This window comes from Giraffa tippelskirchi, chromosome 1, assembly GCF_054371585.1.
Source record: "Giraffa tippelskirchi isolate mGirTip1 chromosome 1, T2T-mGirTip1v1.2.pri, whole genome shotgun sequence".
Classification (NCBI taxonomy): domain Eukaryota; kingdom Metazoa; phylum Chordata; class Mammalia; order Artiodactyla; family Giraffidae; genus Giraffa; species Giraffa tippelskirchi.
Genome location: NC_137275.1, coordinates 153677551 through 153688273, shown reverse-complemented (window position 1 = coordinate 153688273; position 10723 = coordinate 153677551).

The window sequence follows — 10723 nt, the reverse complement described above, 5'->3', positions numbered from 1 at the left end:
TTTATTGATATTTCTTCCAGCAATCTTGATTCCAGTTGTGCTTCATTCATTCAGCCCAGCATTTCTCATGATGTACTCTGCATATAAGTTAAATAAGCAAGGTGACAATATACAGCCTTGACATACTCCTTTCCCTATTTGGAACCACTCAGTTGTTCCTTGTCCAGTTCTAATTGTTGCTTCTTGACCTGCAGACAGATTTCTCAGGAGGCAGGTCAGGTGGTATGGTATTCCCATCTCTTGAAGTATTTTCCACAGTTTGTTGTGATCCACATAGTCAAAGGCTTTGGTGTCGTCAATGAAGGAGAAGTAGATGTTTTTTCTGGAACTCTCTTGCTTTATTGATGACCCAACAGATGTTGGCAATTTTATCTCTGGTTCCTCTGCCTTTTCTAAATCAAGCTTGAACATCTGGAAGTTCACAGTTTACATACTGTTGAAGACTGGCTTGAAGAATTTGTTTTAATTAATTTATTTTTTATTGAAGGATAATTCCTTTACAGAATTTTGCTGTTTTCTGTCAAACCTCAGCGTGAATCAGCCATAGGTATACCGAATTTTGAACATTACTTTGCTAGCGTGTGAGATGAGTGCAATTGTGCGATAGTTTGAACATTCTTTGGCATTGCATTTCTTTGGGATTGGAATGAAAGCCGTCCTTTTCCAGTCTTGTGGCCACTGTTGAGTTTTCAGAATTTGCTGCAATATTGAGTGCAGCACTTTCACAGCATCATCTTTCAGGATTTGAAATAGCTCAACTGGGATTCCATCATCTCCACTAGCTTTGTTCATAGTGATGCTTCCTAAGGCCCACTTGACTTCACATACCAGGATGTCCGGCTCTAGGTGAGTGATCATGTCATCGTGGTTATCTGTATCATGAAAATCTTTTCGTATAGTTTTTCTGTATATTCTTGCCACATCTTCTCAATATCTTCTGCTTCTGTTACGTCCATACCATTTCTGCCCTTTATTGAGCCCATCTTTGCATGAAATGTTCCCTTGGTATCTTTCATTTTCTTGAAGAGATCTCTAGTCTTTCCCATTCTATTGTTTTTCTCTATTTCTTTGCATTGATCACTGAGGAAAGCTTTCTTATCTCTCCTTACTAATCTTTGGAACTCTGCATTCAAATAGGTATATTTTTCCTTTTCTCCTTTGTCTTTTGCTTCTCTTCTTTTTTCAGCTATCTATAAAGCCTCCTCAGACAACCATTTTGCCTTTTTGCATTTATTTTTCTTGAGGATGGTCTTGGTCACTGTCTCCTGTACAATGTCATGAACCTCCATCCATAGTTCTTCGGGCACTCTGTCTATCGGATCTAATCCCTTGAATCTATTTGTCACTTCCACTATATAATTGTAAGGGATTTGATTTAGGTCATACCTGAACTGCATACTGTATTTCAATTCTTAAGTGCTAATTTTGTCTTAGAATCTATCATTAACCCATAACAAATGCCTAGACAACGCATCACTAAATCTTAATTCTTTTTCAACTTAGAGAAAAAAAAATCCAGAAGAGAAGAGTTCCAAGAGAAGTCATATTAACATTTGCTTTACTAGAGTGTAAAGCAAAATCATATGTGTTGCCATTATGATTTTAGTCTGCATGTGGGGGGAGTCTTCTAAGTACAAAATACTTCTAAATAAATAAAAATCTCATTTTTAAACATTTCTGAAGAGGGTTTATCGTATTAAAAAATCTTTATTTTTAAAATATGTTTGAAAAATATGCATTTAAAACAGTTATATGTTAATTCTAGGGAAGAAACCAAGTATTTCTTTGCTATTTTTTAAGATCTAGTCTGTGATTCTCAAACAACTGGTAGTGGAGCAATTTTGTTACTTCACATGAGACATAGAGCTGTTTTAATATGAAGTATCGAAAATATGTACTTTTCTTTAAATTTATAAATATTCATCAGGATCCCCAAAGAGGCCAATTCACTTACATTCATAGGGGTTATACATAGATAGAAAAAAAAGAAAATCTCAAAACTTTGTTGTTGCTTAGTCTCTAAATTGTGTGACTCTTTGTGACCCCACGGACTCTAGACCACAAGCCTCCTGTGTTTGTGGGATTTTCCAGGCAAGAATACTAGAGTGGTTTGTCATTTCCTTCTGCAGGAAATCTTCCCAATTCAGAGATTGAACCCATGTCTCATGCACTGGCAGCCAGATTCTCTACCACTGAGCCACCAGGGAAGCCCAATAGTGGATAGCAGCATATGACCAACTATGTTATATCTAGAAATACTCTTCTAACTTAATGTGCTAACTGTGAGCTTTGAAGGAACAATTAAAATGGGGTAATTCAGCAGTGGGGGTTTAAATGTAAATTTTATTTAAACTTTTTTCTGGTAACTATCTTCAGAAGCAGTACATCCTCCTACAGGGGATTTTGAAAATATGGGTGGCAGCATGCTTGTTTATTTTGTTTTTGTTTTGTTTTTTTGTCAGAATGATTTAGGTCAATGCAGGAACTTTAGTAGGGTGAGCTAGGGAAGTCAGCAATGTGCAGGGCAATCCTGCACAATAAAGAAGGCTGCCACATCCTGTATGGATTGGAATGTCTGGCCTGGCAACAAGAGGAAGAAAATACAAAGAGTTACCTGAAACTAAACCTCAACATTATTTGGCATATAAGCACAGAGAATTTTTGCACATTTTAAGTACACACTGAATTTCCACAAAGTAATCTCTCTCTAAATTAAAGAGAGATTAAACTTAGGAAAGATTTCTTTGAACCTATATTCTTTTCCATTAGACATAATAATATTACCTACCTGGGAATCTGCTCATGGTGTTTGGACAGCAATATAATAAATCTCTATTTATTTAAGACATTCTGTGTATAGATGTAGGCATCTGATTATTTTATTAGGTCTTCGTACTAGTATAGCCCAAACATTAATAAAATAAAGTAAATGCAATTATTTTATTATAAATTTCTCACCCTTCATTACTCTGTTATGTTATTATTATAGAGTTCTATTCATGTAGAAAATTAACATTTCATTTCCAGATCAGTTCAGTTCAGTCACTCAGTCATGTCTGACTCTTTACGATCCCATGGACTGCAAAACGCCAGGCCTTCCTGGCCATCACCAACTCCTGGCGTTTACTCAAACTCATGTTCATTGAGTTGGGGATGCCATCCAACCGTCTCATTCTCTGTTGTCCCCTTTGCATCCTGCCTTCAATCTCTTACAGCATCAGGATCTTTTTCAATGAGTCAGTTCTTCGCATCAGGTGGCCAAAGTACTGGAGTTTCAGCTTCAACATCAGTCCTTCCAAAGAATATTCAGGAATGATTCCCTTTAGGATGGACTGGTTGGATCTCCTTGCAGTCCAAGGGACTCTCAAGAGTCTTCTCCAACACCACAGTTCAAAAGCATCAGTTCTTCTGTGCTCAGCTTTCTTTGTAGTCCAACTCTCACATCCATACATGACTACTGGAAAAAACCATAGCCTTGACTAGACTGATCTTTGTTGGTAAAGTAATGTCCCTGCTTTTTAATATGCTGTCTTAAAGCTCAACATTCAGAAAACTAAGATCATGGCATCCGATCCCATCACTTCATGGTAGATAGAAGAGGAAACAGTGGAAACAGTGGCTGATTTATTTTGGGGGGCTCCAAAATCACTACAAATGGTGATTGCAGCCATGAAATTAAAAGACGCTTACTCCTTAGAAGAAAAGTTATGACCAACCTAGATAGCATATTTCACTTTCAAATAATGAAAGATAATTATAAAATACATGTTAAAAAAGAAAACCAATCAATTCTAGTAGAATTGAGAATAGCTGTTATAGCAGAATAGTAATATCAGGTTGGACAGCTTATTATGCATTTTGACGGCTGACAGTTTAGTGGTGTGAATCCATTGGAAACAGGATGACTTTTGAATTCAGATAATTGAAAGTAACAGTTAAAATGGTATGGAAACAAGAACTCCAGGATAGAAATGTGAGGGTAAATATGTAAAAGTCCAGAATATGAGAATAAAAGTTGGGACAGAAGAACACATAATAAAAGATTACTTATGGTGTTAAATCAGTAAGAAATAGCTACTTTATGATACAGGGAAAGTAAACTACAGACCTATTTCCCTCATGAGCATAGATATAAAATTAACAAGATTATTTCAGCAATGCTACAAGAAAACAAAATATGAAAAAAGATAATGAAACATGATTTGTTGGGGTTATGGCAGGAATCTAACATAGGTTTGGCACACAAAAATCTGCTAGTATAATTCATCATGTTAACAGAAGAAAATAAAAACAAACAAACAAATAAACTTATGTTTCAAGAGGTGAAGGTTTATGATTGTGTATGAAACAATTGATGTTTGTTTTTGTTTATGAACAAGAGATGAGAGTTTATGAAATTTATGATTGTCTCAAGAGATGCATTAAAAGTCCAACAAAAATTCAAAATCCACTCATGATAAAAACTCTTAGCAAATCATAAACAGAAATAAATTCAATCTGAAGAAGGAACCTGTGAAAAACTTCACTTAACAGCATAGCTACTTAAAGAAAGACTGGATGCTTACATTCTGAGGTCAAAAACAAAAGAAGGATGTCTGTTCTCATCACTTCTACAAACATTGTACTGGTGTCATAGTCAAAGAGGCAATTAAATTGAAATTGCTTAAAAATTTATATAGTTAAAGAAATTATGAAAATTGAAATGCCAAGTGATACTTTTAATAAAATATATGCACACTGTCATCTATCTATGCAATGGATTATTATGAAAAAATAAAAAGTAACAGACTCTTTCACATACAATAGAATAGGAATGTCTCAAAATGATGAGCAATAGTACAAAATGTAGTGCATACTATATATTATGATTCACATAAATCTTAGAAAATGCAAATTTATAGTGAGAGAAGGCAGATCAGTGTTTGTCTAGTAAGCATGATTTGGGAGGAAGTAAGATTATAAATGAGCATAGGGAAATTGGGGGGGATGATGAGTATATTCATTATCTTAATGTGTGTATGGTTCAAAGATGAATACCTATGTTAAAAATTATCCAAACTGTGCACTTTAAATAGAGGCATCTTGTTCTGTGTCAAGTGTACTACAACAAAGCCATAAAATTGATTATCTAAGAAGGAAAATTAGCAAGAGGTCAGCTATTTATTATAACTAATGGTGAATTAAACCATGGTTGTATGTCTCATTTGCAAACTGACTCACCTTGTTGAAAGTGTATTTAGATACTAAGACTGTTTTCATATCTGCATTGAAGTATAAGACTAAAGAAACTAATGAGAGAAAAAATAAGGCTCTGGACTTGAGACTATATGATCTGTGAAGGCAAAAATCTGAAAACATGAATCAGTATAAAAATAATATGATTGACTTATAGTCAATATTGTTCTGCCATTAGTTTTCAGAATTTTTAAAAGATCCCCTAATACCTGGTGTGGTGGAACTGGCAAAAGGAACAGGTTTATTTTTAATTCTATAATATTTCATGCCAGGATGTGTACAATAAAGGACAGAAATGGCAAGAACTTCATAGAAGCAAAAGAGATTAAGAAGAGGTAGCAAGAATATAAGAAAGAACTACACACAAAAAAAATGTCTTAATGGCCCAGATAACCACAATGGTGTGGCCACTCACCTAGAGCCAGACATCCTGGAGTATGAAGTCAAATGGGCCTTAGGAAGCATTACTACACACAAAACTTCTGGAGGGGATAGAATTTCAGCTGAGCTATTTAAAATACAAAAGATGATGCTGTTAAAGTGCTGCACTCAGTATGTCAGTAAATTTTGAAAACTCAGTAATGACCACAGGACAGGAAAAGATCAATTTTCATTTCTATCTCAAACAAAGGCAATGCCAAAGCATGTTCAAACCACCATACAATTGTGCTGAATTCACATGCTAGCAACACAATGTTCAAAATTCTTCAAGCTAGGCTAAAACAGTATGCGAACTGAGAACTTTCAGAGATACAAGCTGTATTTAGTAAAGGCAGAAGAACCAGAGATTAAATTGTCAATTTTGGATTGTAGAAAAAGCAAGGGAATCCCTGAAAGACATACTTCTGTTCATTGACTCTGCTAAATCCTTTGACTGTGTGGATCACAACAAACTGTAGAAAATGTTTAGAGATGACAATGCCAGACCACCTTTACTTGTCTCCTGAGAAACCTGTATTCAGGTCAAGAAGCAACAGTTAGAACCAGAATGGAACAATGGATGGTTTAAAATTGGGAAAGGAGTACATCAAGGCTGTATATTGTCACTCTGCTTATTTAACTACTATGCAGAGTACATCATGCAAAATGCCAGGCTGGATGAATTACAAGCTGGAATCAAGACTCCTTGGAGAAATATCAACAACCTCAGATATGCAGATGATGTCACTCTAATTGCAGAAAGTGAAGAGGAACTAAAGAGCCTCTTGCTGAGGGTGGGCAGAAAAGACTGAAAAAGCTGGCTTAAAACTTAACATTCAAAAAACTAAGATCATGGCATCCAGTCCCATTCACTTCATGGCAAATAGAAGGGGGAAAAGTGACAGATTTTATTTTCTTGCAATCCAAAATCACTGCAGACAGCAACTGCAGTTATGAAATTAAAAGATGCTGGCTCCTTAGAAGAAAAGTTATGACAAACATAAATAGTGTATCAAAAGGCAGAGATATCACTTTGCTGACAAAGGCATGTTTAGTCAAAGCTATAGTTTTTCCAATAGTCATGTACAGATGTGAAAGTTGGACCAAAAAGAGGGCTGAAAACCAAAGGATTGTTGTTTTTGATTTGTGATGCTAGAGAAGTTTCTTGAGCGTTCCTTGGAGAGCAAGGAGATCAAACCAGTCAATCATAAAGGAAATCAACACTGAATATTCATTGGAAAGACTGATGCTGAAGCTTCAATACTTTGCCCACATGATGCAAAGAACTGGCTCATTGAAAAAGACCCTGATGCTGGGAAAGATTGAAGGCAGGAGAAGGGGGTTACAGAGGATGAGATGGTTGGATGGCATCACTGACTCAGCGGACATGAAAGTGAAAGTGTTAGTCACTCAGTCATGTCCAACTCTTAGTGACTCAAAGGACTAGCCTTCCAGGCTCCTCTGTCCATGGGATTCTCCAGGCAAAAATACTGGACTGGGGTCACGATTCTTTTCTTTAGGGGATCTTCCCAACCCAGGCATCAAACCCGGGTCTCCCACATTGCAGGCAGTTGTTTTTTTTTTTTTTTTTTTTTATAATTTGAGCCAACAGGGATGCCCAGTAATAGACATGAGTTTGAGCAAATTCCTGGAGATAGTGAAGGACACAGAAGGCTAGCCTGCTGCAGTCCATGGGGTCCCGAAGACTCAGATATGACTTAGCAACGGAACATCAACAACCTCTTTTGAAAAACAGAAGTGTTCTTCATTTGTTTGATTTCTTTTAACTCCAAGAAAAAATTCCACCTTGGCCAAAAGTGTTTGTTTGAAATGTTGAAGCCATTTGACTATACTAGTCCTAATGAGAGATTAGAATAGAGCAGTGCTAAGATTCACTGAAGATATATTTCTGTATAATCAATCAATTCTCACAACAATACTGTGATTTAGATGGATGAAATGTGGGGAAAAAAAACCATTTATTCAATGTTTATTCATGCCACAGAAATATATTCATCCCAACTATGTGCTAGATGCTGGGATACAGTGATGAGTGCAGCTTTTTACTTGAGTGTTAGTGACAGGAATTAAATCCAAATTTATCTTTGTATTTCTGATTATAACATGTTGCTTCTTTAGGGTTATGGACAAAATCAATCAGCTTGAGGACTAACCTGATTTAAAAGAATAATTCTACGGCTTCATAGAATCAATGGATATTTTTCTGTCTTGTATTTGAGGAAACAGTACAGTTTACTTGTAATTATTAGGGGGAACTGATGGCTATATATTTTATAAATTTGCTACCTCTCTCTGGATATGATCAACATCCTGACATAACATTTCTCCAGCAGAAAACAACCAGAATATGCAAAATGACACCATGTCTGTGCAGGAGTTAAAAAAAATAGAGTCCAAAATGACAATGCTTCAAAAATGTACAGTTTATAAGTTGATATAAATTTCAGACTCTACACTAGGACTTTTATTTTCACCACCTGAGACCATTCAGTTTCTACTGTCCCTTTACACTTTATGAACAGTTTTATCTGATACCTTTCAAAAACCCAAGGATCTTCACTCTAGGAGAGAAAGGAGAGAAGTTATCCAAAGAGAGTATTCTTTAATGCCATGCTTATTTCTCCCTGAAGTTACTGCTTTGAGAATAATAGTTTCCTTTGATTATGAAAACTGAATGGTTTCCACATTTATATTCTACCTTGTATAAACATGTGCCCAAACTTGTAATGGCTAGTGAGTTTGAAACAAGTTTAATTTTATTTTCAGGTTAAATGTTAATGTTTTAATGTTTATTGCTTTGTTTATGTAGTGTATCACATAATTTACTCTTGACGGTGGAGGTTTGATCGTAAAATGCATTTTGGTAATCAAATCTCATATTATAAAAGCCCAGACAGGTTTACTGTTTGAAGTCCTCATGAATATCCTCCCACCTGTATAGTTTTAATGGCTCTGTTTAACTGATTTTCAACTAACCCTCTCTACTCTCTTCCCTGTATGATTCACTCTTCACAGTGCTGCCATCACAGTTTCCTTTATCTATCCATCTATCTGTCTGTCTATCTATCTATCCATTTCTCTTCATCAGTACACATATGCATAGTAGTAGTAGTAATAACTACAAATACCTAACATACAAACCCTTCACAATCTGGTCTCAACCTCTAATTTCTGACTGACAGAGAGTCCTCAATCATCATTTATTAATACTACTATTGACTTTTTATTTTCATTGCTGTGACCAATAACCTCAGATATGCAGATGACACCACCCTTATGGCAGAAAGTGAAGAAGAACTAAGAAGCCTCTTGATGAAAGTGAAAGAAGAGAGTGAAAAAGTTGGCTTAAAGCTCAACATTCAGAAAACTAAGATCGTGGCACCTGGTCCCATCACTCCATGGGAAATAGATGGGGAAACAGTGGAAACAGTGTCAGACTTTATTTTTTTGAACTCCAAAATCACTGCTGACGGTGATTGCAGCCATGAAATTAAAAGACGCTTAGTCCTTGGAAGGAAGGTTATGATCAACCTAGATAGCATATTTAAAAGCTGAGACATTACTTTGCCAACAAAGGTCCGTCTAGTCAAGGCTATGGTTTTTCCAGTAGTCATGTATGGATGTGAGAGTTGGACGGTGAAGAAAGCTGAGTGCCGAAGAATTGATGCTTTTGAATTGTGGTGTTGGAGAAGACTCTTGAGAGTCCCTTGGACTGCAAGATGATCCAACCAGTCCATCCTAGGGGAGATCAGTCCTGGGTATTCATTGAAAGGACTGATGTTGAAGCTGAAACTCCAATACTTTGGCCAACTCATGCGAAGAGTTGACTCATTGGAAAAGACCCTAATGCTGGGAAGGATTGGGGGCAGGAGGAGAAGGGGACAACAGAGGATGAGATGGCTGGATGGCATCACCGACTCCATGGACATGGGTTTGGGTAGACTCCGGAAGTTGGTGATGGACAGGGAGGCCTGGCGTGCTGCGATTCATGGGGTCACAAAGAGTCAGACATGACTGAGCGAGTGAACTGAACTGAACTGAGTGGTATCACACTCACATTTTGAGTCCCCAAGGAAAAGTAACCTCTCTGTGACTCACCACTTGACCTTCCTTAGAGGGTTCTATTCTTGCATTCTTTAAGTACATCAATCATCCTTATCCACCATACCTTCAATGAGCTCTAACGTTTGTTTCAAATCATCCCCATTAAACTGATATCTACCTCAGAGCAGAGATATTGATTAATGCAATTCTGCATCCCTGTGCCCATTGCCATGCCCTATCCAGATGGCAAATAGTTAATATATAGTTTTTAAGATACAGGATTCTGGATGTATCTTTACAAATACAGTGACATCATGGAGAGAGAAAAAGCTGAGCAAGTTTCTGTGGACATTAAGGAGATATGAGCACAGACATCTGAGTTTATGGTCAATATAGATTTCATTTTTCAGACCAAAGATGGTTATGAGATTGGACAGGAATAAAAATCCTTTTTGAATTCTCGATACAAATAAAGAATCATCCCATCAAAAGAAAAAAAAAAAGTCAAACTAGATCAAACTGTAGAGCTTCAGTTGAAAATTCAGTGGTCCATGTGGATAAGGCTAGTGGAAGTGATTGAAATTCAATGCTTAAAACAGGGAGAAAAACTATGCTTGCTGTTTCTTTAATTGAACAATGATTTTAGAGTGTTTGCCCCTCTTATCAGGGCTCTACTTTTATAAGCCCTCTGCTTTCAGGTGATTCTATATTGACTTGCCTAAGCCCAAGGCATAATCTTTAGACTCCAGACATGTGCTGTAAGGCTGTTTGAAAGTTTATTGCACAATTTGTTTTGATTATCACTATATTGGGAAACTCTTCTCATTCTCCTGTTTCTCATTAATAATAAAAATGAACAATTTATCAATGAAAACTTGTTGGAAGATTAACACAATGCATCTGACTGCCCAAACAGAAATGTTATGTATAATTATGTATGTCCTAGTTTATGGTTTGACATTTTCCACTTTATTGAAAAACATACTTCCCTAAACATAGTGAA